Below are 8,927 nucleotides of genomic sequence, written 5' to 3'. Positions count from 1 at the left end.
TTTCCCAGGTCTTAAGCAAGGCGTTTACATTTCTATGGAGCTCCACTGGCAGAGAAACAATCCATAATGTCTCAGTTTCTCCAGCTGTGAAGTGGGAATAGGAGCACGGTGAGAAATCCGTGGCAGCTTTTATCCCTCGTGGGAGAACTGACAAGGAAAGATGAAATTCAGGAACATTTGTTCCAAAAATCAGCAGCTGCAAAGGCAGAGTTAAAAATAAGCAGATGTTTGTTGCTGTAGGTACAGCAGAGAATCCTGGAATAGTTTTGGTGGTAAAAACCCTTAAAGATCATCTTGTTTTGACCCCCTGCCATGGGCAGGGACACCTTCCACTGTCCCAGGCTGCTCCAAGCTCCATCCAACCCGGCCTTGGGCACTTCCAGGGATGGGGCAGCCACAGCTTCTCTGAGCACCCTGTGCCAGGGCCTCTCCACCCTCACAGGGAAGGGATTTTTCCTAATATCTATTCCTAAACCTGCTCTCTTTCAGTTTAAAGCCATGGAACAGTTTAAAACCTGGAAAGAAGGAAGTCATAGACATTCACAGGAACACTTTGAGTGATCCAGAAGAATCCTTTTAGTCCTGACAGCTTAGTAGAAGATGTTAAGAGTAAAATTACAAAAAACCATCTGGACATGTGTTGATCTTGGATCTAAAATCCTTCTACCACACATCCTTCAACAGCAATTTCTTAGCCTTAAATTAGAAGATATTTCAACTTTTTCTTTCTATCAATTAGAGTCTCATTTTCAAAAAAAGCAGATTTTGATGCCAACATGAGCAAACCATATCTGATTCCAGTTATTGCTGGACAAGAGAGTTATGAATTCTTCTGAAACATGACTGGTTATATCTCTGCATCAAAATTACAGAACGGTTTGGGTTGGAAGGGGCCTTAAAGATCATCTTGTTCCAACATCTTGCCATGGGCAGGGACATCTTCCACTATCCCAGGTTGATCCAAGCCCCATCCAACCTGACCTTGGACACTTCCAGGGATGGGGCAGCTGCAGCTTCTCTGGGTAAACCCATTGGGCATAGGGTCACTCTCTTCCAGGGACACCCACCTTTCTGATGGGTAAAATATCCTAATTATTTCCCCAAATAAATGGCAAATGTGGTATGAACAGAGGAGCAAAGAATGAACTCCTGTCCGTAGGGACAATGGATGGAAGAGGAGGGAGAATGAGGCTCAGGAGCGCACACAGGCAGAGAAATGGAGATGTTTTGTCTTTAGACTGAAGCAAGATTAACACATGAACTTTTGGTAGCCCTCAGTGGTGCAGTCAAAGGAGGCGGAGAGATAATGGGATCGTGAGATCACAGGATAATTCAGGTTTGAAAAGGCCACAGGAGAGCCCAAGTCCAGCCTCTCACTCGCAGCAGGACCAACTCTGAGGTCAGACCAGGCTGCTCAGGGGTCCAGATAAAAATTTGCACTGAAGGAAATATATTATAACACTAAGATTTGCAATTCTCCATGGCTCCTAGGTGAGTCTAATTGTCGTTCTGCCTCAAGTGAGTCATCTGAGAGCCTCAATGCAGATGGGAAGAGGTGACTTCAGTGCAGAGAAGGAAATGACAACCAGAGCAGATACTCTGGGTAGATAAATGGTGGAGAGGGTGGTGGGACTAGACAGTTCTGTAACATCCTCTTTCATAAAGGAGCAATTAAAACTATTAAAGAACACCTGAATTAAATGAGCCTGCACAGTGCACAGGGCATAAACTAATACTGTCTTTGTCATCAGCCTCTAAAATTTGACATTCATTGTTAACAATGTTAAGAATGTGATTTTCAGTCTAATTTCTGTGAGGATGTGGGAGAATATTCCTGTCAAGGAGAATTTATAAAGGACCAGGCACCTTTTGGTAAATAGGAGGGGATGGGAACAGGTCTTGCTGTGAAATGTGGATTTCATTGTCCTTCTCAGTCATTTCTTCCCTTGTTACCTCTGTGGGGTCTTTTCAATATCCTTGGTTCACTTCCCTCTCTGCTGAGCTAATGAGGGAGGGCTGACTCACTCTCCAGTGGGTTCTTGAGATGCTTCAGGGCTTTGCCAACAGGAATTTTTATATTTCCATGACTTAAGACTCACCTGCAGTTATTCCCCCCATCGTGACTGGGGAAAATCCTGATTTCGCCACCCAAAATAATTAAAAAATAAAGCACAGCACTCAAGTCAGGAAGGTAAGAAGCCAAACCTGCTGGGACAGCTCTTTAGAGCGCTGCTAGAGGATCTCACCTGGTTGATGGGCTATTGATGTAGATTGTTATTAATTAGCATCAGAGACCTAGAGAGTGAACCACTCTAACCTGATAGGTGAGAGGGCAATTCCCCTTTGAGGCAGCAAATCACAGCCACAGAAATTGCTGTGTGGATGAGGCATTTGATGTTTGTACTGTCTGTGCTAACAGAAAAAGGGGCAAGATGTTGCCTTTGTTGAGACAGTCATCACCTGGTGGCAAAAACTTAGGCAAAAGCGCAGTAAATGGAGGGGGAAAGTAACACATTCTTTTCACCAAAGAAATATTAACACTTACGCAGGAGGATTTGCAGAAGAAAACCAATATTTCACCACCAGCACTGGAGATCTCTCTCTTTCCAGCTCTCTGCCTTATCAATGCACATTGACAGGTCATACAGGAGACTTTAACTCAGCTCAGCTTCTGTGGATATAAATATGCAGATGTGTCTTCCTAAAATTCAGATTGTTAGCAAATTATGTGTGTCTCAGCACTATTTTCTCCTTCTGCAGAGGAAATACTTCACTTTTAGTAGGTTCTAAAGTCCATCCCTATTCAGCAAAGCTTTTAAGACACACATAAGGGATTTGCTGAATCCAGGTTTTCATTAATGCCTTCTTCATGCAAGCTCACTGAAGGAATAGGGCATGAAGGAAAGGGTTTAGGGCAAGACTCCCTGACACTAACAGGCTTTGGATAAGGCATTGGGAATGTAAGTGAGAAAAGGAAAATTATCTCTAGCACACAGTGGAAACCACTCCAATTTAGTTAAAAAACACTTCACTACACACAGTTTAGTTATAAGGTTACACCTGAGACATGAGAAATTGCCTGGGGCTAAAAAAGATTTGTGATATATTCCTGAAACCTGGCTGTCTTGCAAAGGGATATCCAAGGCTGCACACATATCCCTGATGAAACACTGATTGCAAAAATATACAAGCTCTAATCATGTCCATGAGGAGAGGAAGAAATACAGTTTTAGCCAGGCAGGAAGAAAAAATTTGGACTTTTGCATGCAGTCATAGCAAAAGTGATGTGTGAGCAGAAAGGAGATGATGAGAGAATCTTCACAATGTGTTACTCAGTGGTATTTAATCTCTTGCCTCTCTTGGATGTAGTGGGATTACAGAATAGATGGACTTGTACTGATGTATTTATAAAAGTAGCACTTAATAAAGAGTGGGAAAATGGAAAGAGAAGGAAATACAGCACGGGATGTTTTTGCTGTTTTAGTGATAGAACCTGAGGGACCAGTCTGGAGCTGTGTCAAAGGAGGTTTAGGTTGGATATTGGGAGAAAGGTTCTTCCCCCAGAGGGTGGCTGGGCACTGGAACAGCTCCCCAAGGCAGTGGTCACAGCACCAGCTTGACAGAGTTCAAAAAAATTAACTTTTCTCTTTGGGAAAAGCTCTCAGGGACATTCTTGGGGGATCTGTGCAGGGCCAGGAGCTGGACTATGTGATCCTTGTGGGTCCCTTCCAGCTCAGGACATTCTGTGAGCCTCACAGAACCCCTGAATCTAGAAAGAATGAAACTTTTCAGATGTGCCTGGCATGACAGTGGCAGTTTGAAAGAAACATGCTAAAGATGTGCAGATTGAGTGGTTTTGACATGAAGGGAAGTCCCTTATAGCAATGCAGGAGTGTTGGAGGCCACAGGGGCACAGAGAGGGAGGCACAGTCAAAGCAATATTCAATGGAAATGGCCACTGCAGGATTCCACTGGGATAGGCTGCTCTTGGTTCTCCAGGCTTGCTAAGGCTTCTCCACGTTTTCAAAGAGGCCAGCTGCTATTTTCACTACACCTCATTTCGCCCTCAAGCCTGCACAGTTTCCCACAAAATTCACCCTTAATTCACCTTGCTCTCCCTCTTCCCTAAATGTCAGTGAGGACTAGAGGAAATTTTTGCGATCAACTCATAAATCAATAGGGCTGCAGCTGTGCAAGGGCATGGGAAATGCCTGTTCTCAGGCACTGAAACTGCACTTCATTGCCTGCACATCATTAAATCCCCTTATCCTCTGAACAGTGTGGCTGCACCAAAACTGCCTCTAGAAAATATTACCTCTCAAACTGTGGCAATAACTGGGTAAACACTGGCTAATCTGGGTCAAAAGTCATGCTTAACAATTAAAAAGTTCTAGTGTCTTTGCTGAGTTTAATTTACTAGTGTAGGAATTATCTAGAAATTTTCCATCAGGACTTGTAATCTCTGAACTGGATCCATGGGGCTTTTTACACATTTTTTCTGTTCAGCTCTGGTACAACACCAAAATCCTATATACAGTCTGCTGCTGCAGGAGCAAAGAACTAACAAATGGGAAATAATTGAGAAGAGAGCGCTGAAGTGACTGAAAAGCCAGGGAGACCAACTTGTGAAGAGGAGGATAACTGCTAGCATTTGAAGAGTTTAAAAGCCAAAAGGGAAGAAGAATTATTTGCAGGGTCCAGCAGAGTTTCACTAGGTGTAAAAAGCCAAGAATGAGAAAGGGATCTTTAGCAAGAACAGAGGGAAGCATTTCATCAACACTGAAGCCTGCTGGACCGTGAAATAGTCTCCCAAAATAAATGGTAGCAGTCCTGTAGCTCGGGTCATTTTAAATTAGACTGGGCAGCATACTGGAGCTGGTTCTTTAGGGAACAACTCAATACCAGTCCCAGGGATGGCCATGTCAACCTGGCAGGCAGCTCTGCAGCTCAGGATAATTAGGGTCCCCAATGCTGTCACGAGGAGAGCTTGACACTCACATGGCGCCGGATCGTTCACGGGGGGTGCTTGTCATGATCTTGTGTTATTTATACATTACTGTGAGTCAAAAAAGCCTCTGTGAAGAGACAGGCAGGGCCCTCATAAGTCAAAGCCCTGGACTATTGAAGCTGATGAAAGGTATAAAATAGCTTGCACTAAACTCTCTAAACTGCAACCATCGGTGAGAGATTTTACCGAAAACAGCCCTCAGCAAGAAATGATACGTAGTAATGAGGGAACAAGGAACATGTTTGAACTAACAAACACACTCTGCCAGACTCTGTGGGGCTTTCTTTTGTTTTATTTTTATTGTGCTTCATTTTCTGTCTGCCTACAAAGGCTTGAGTGACAGGCGTGGAGGCTGGCATCTATCACTTCTCTTCAAAACAGATAGGGAATAAACATCAACATTTCTCAACAACGACCCAGAGGGAACAACCTCTCCTAAAAATAAAAGCACTTGCCTCACACCTGTTGCCACAACCTATCCATCTCTCCCTCTTTTTTTGCCAGGGGATGCATCAACTGAAATGCAGTTCCTGGGATGTGCTTTGCTTTCCTCAGGATATCATGGAATCACAGAGTGGTTTGGGTTGGAAGGGACCTTAAAGATCATTTTGTTCCAACCCCTGTGCCATGGGAAGGGACACCTCCCACTCTCCAAGGTAGGAGAATGCCCACTGTAGAAGCAGAGCATGGGGATGGGAAATGCTGTGAGAGAGGAAAATGGTTGGGGGACCACCTTAAGGGAGGTTTTCCTCATTTTCCTTTCTCATCACACTCGTGGGAGGCTTTCTGAATCAATACAGCATTTAGAATCTTTTTTTCTTATAGGTCTTTCCAGCCACCAGCTGAAATTCTGTGAAGTTCCCCATTCAGTGCTTATCCATTTCTTCTCAAACTTTTATCTCCTCCCATTTTTCAGATGACCACAGGTGCAAATGAAAGGTATGGGATGGTAAATTACATACATTATCTATATATATTTGCTATGACAGAGCTTGTGCCAGCACTGAGCACTGACAATGCACATTACAGTTCAGCTCATGTATTTCTGATGGCACATTTTACAGTGCTATATATAAAGCTGTTATGGCATCTATTATTCACTGCCAATACAGTTCAAGTTAAAATAGGTTTTATATAACAGTTCAAAGCAATATTTTAAGAAATAACACTTGTGTCAAGGCTGCTGTGTCCTACCAGATTTTGACATTTCCAAGCAATAAAGATCTTTATCCAAAATGTAAGGTTTTGGCGAGACATCTCCGTTGCAGACGTCTCTGGTTTTAATCTGCAAGCAATAGCAAAAGGAGCACATTTAAATAAAATGAACAGCCAGGTGAACTTTTGACTTGGCTGTTATCTGTCTAGGTGGAAACTGTGAACTGCAAAGTGCCTCGAGGGATGTTCCTGACAGAGAACAATGTCCCATTAACCCAAACCTCTGAAGGGATTTTGGAAAACACACAAGTGGGAAAAAGTCATTGGAACATTAAGAAAATGTCTATTATAGGCACAATTTTATATCTGTTTTTCAGGACACAAGGCGAAAAGAGAATTTATTTCCTGATTTCTTCAGCAATGAAGAAGGTTTTTCTTGCAAAAAGGGCAAATTCAGTGTCTCCTAAGAAAAAGTCCCATGACTGGTACCAGCACCATGAGCTTCTCTAAAGTTGTGTGTAATCACAAGATGTGATTTTCTTTCAATGTCTTCTATGCTGCTCAAAATCTGCATGTTTGTGGTGCTGGATATGCAGCAACATGGAAATCCCAGTGAGACCAATCTACTTGCACAAAACAAGTTCTGCATAGCTCTGTTCTTCATTCTGGTCCCCAAAGAACAAAGGACAACAAATGCTATACATCAAGTCGGCAATAAATTTGGTTTATTAGTTATGTTTGACAGTTAGGAATAATGCGTCATTTTAACCTTCTTGGCTACTCACCGGTTGTGAAAATATACTGGAAAAAATTTGTTGTGGTGACTGTGAGCTCAAGAAATCCTCTGTGTACCCACAATTTCTACTGAAACAAGGAAGTTTTAATGTGCAAGATGAGTCCTTTCAGAAGAAATATGCTCATGTGGGTCAACAAACAGAAAAACAAAACACAGTGAAAATTATTTAAAAGCACCATCTGCTTATTCAAATACAGCTGGGGAGAGGAACAATGCTGTCCAAAAAAACTCATTTTCATTATAATTCTTTCAAAAGAGATGTTAAACAAAATACCATCGGTCCTAAATATTTTCCCCCTGAGGAGAAATGTTTAAACTACATTTGAAATAATGTTTGTGGAATGCAGCCCTTGTTAGAGGATGAACAGGGATCTTTGAGAGCAAAGCAAAATGGATAGAGGAGATGGGGAAAAAATGGCTCAGGAAGCAAAAGCCTAAACATCATTAACTGCTTAAGCTGACTGAATCATTAATTGCATAAACTAAGCTATTCAGAGGTAAATTCATATTAGGCAGAAAGGTATCCAGGATCAAACCAACAGATACAAACCCTGCACAATACATGAATGTAGATTTTTTTTAAAGTTATTTAGGATTGTGATTTGGGTCACTTCGACCCCCTCAACTACCCCACCATAGTCACACGGTCCAGTGCAACTTGGTGCAGAGACATCAGATTGTGGCACAGAAACGGGATTTAACCAGCAAAATAAATAAAGGTCTCTCCAAGGAGACACACTGGACTTCTTGAATTTACAAAGCTGCTGGGCTTGAGGCAGCCTTTGGGGTTGTCATTCCCCACTGCCTAATGGGCAGCTACTAAATGTTCGGTTTTTTCTCTGAGGAGAACAGGGGCAATGTAAAGACAAACTAGAAAAGGCTCAGACTATATTTGAAACAAAAAGGGATCACAAAATCACAGAACCACAGAATGGCTGAGGCATCACAGTGGGGTCATCTGGTCCAACATCCCTGCTGAAGCAGGGTCATCCCAGACAACTCAGCACAAAATTCTGCTCAGACTGTTCTCACAGATCTCCAGTGAGCTGGTGGTGCTGCTCACAAGATCATTTCAGAAATACATTTGCTAACATCCCTCCTGAACATCAAAGTGCAGGAACACCCCAAAAACATGTATTTTCTTTGCAACAAAGTTCCATAGAGTTTTTTCTGCTGGATGCACTGAGATCCCTCAAAGCGCAAAATGACAATTCGCAGCCAAAGATACTCAGTGTGACAACATTCATTGACAGTTTCACCTCTAGTAATGGACACAAGTCCACAAAGCTCATTCATCTCTGCTCAGTGAACCACAACAGAAATTAGACAAACACTGACCTCGACCTGCTCCTGTAAAACTGTCAAAATTTCTGACTTGGAGAGCTGAGTCATATGTGGACATCACTGTTTGCAAACAGAGGTCCCAACCTCAAAGCACCAGCCCCCAGCAGGAACTTCTGTCCCCTTTTTGCACTGTTAACTCAATCGCAGTTCCTGCTGCACTGCAACCCAAAATCTATCCTGATAAAATTAGCCCAATCCAATTAAAGGACAAAGTATAGCCCTTAATTAAATGTTCTGATTATTCTGAAGCCCTCTTTTTTTGGTTCATCTTGAGTTTAGGTCTGTAAAAGCATACAAATTAGGAAGGTTTAACATGTTCTTGTTTTACCCATTTATCGCTTAAATTTAACTAACAAGATTTTCCCAAAAGCGTAAAATGGGAAGTATAAAAAGAAAAATGTGGGATGTTTAACTTATTCAGGCCTCTTTTTGTTCCTTTTATTCATATTTTTACAGCGCTTTCAAAAAAAAAAAGGAGGAATAAAAATAGTATGTCCTCTATTAACTACGTCAAGAACGTCCAAATACTTTGACATAGCAAAATACTGAATAATTTGAAAAGGTTAACAAGTTATTTCCTTTTGCCTACCTATTATTCTCTCTAATGGTAATGCTGAGTGTTTT

The 8,927-nt window shown here is 42.1% G+C and overlaps 1 protein-coding gene across 1 annotated transcript in view; it reads right to left on the bottom strand.

Moving 5' to 3' along the window:
• The window catches only part of TSNARE1 (t-SNARE domain containing 1), a gene marked incomplete at its 5' end in the record, with an annotated part of 305,337 nt that overhangs the window by 205,839 nt on the left and 90,571 nt on the right, over nucleotides 1-8,927 (bottom strand). The window lies entirely within an intron of this gene.

Source organism: Geospiza fortis, unplaced genomic scaffold (assembly GCF_000277835.1).
Source record: "Geospiza fortis unplaced genomic scaffold, GeoFor_1.0 scaffold351, whole genome shotgun sequence".
Taxonomy (NCBI): domain Eukaryota; kingdom Metazoa; phylum Chordata; class Aves; order Passeriformes; family Thraupidae; genus Geospiza; species Geospiza fortis.
Note: the sequence above shows the minus strand (reverse complement) of the source record. Positions and strands in the feature narration are given on the sequence as shown.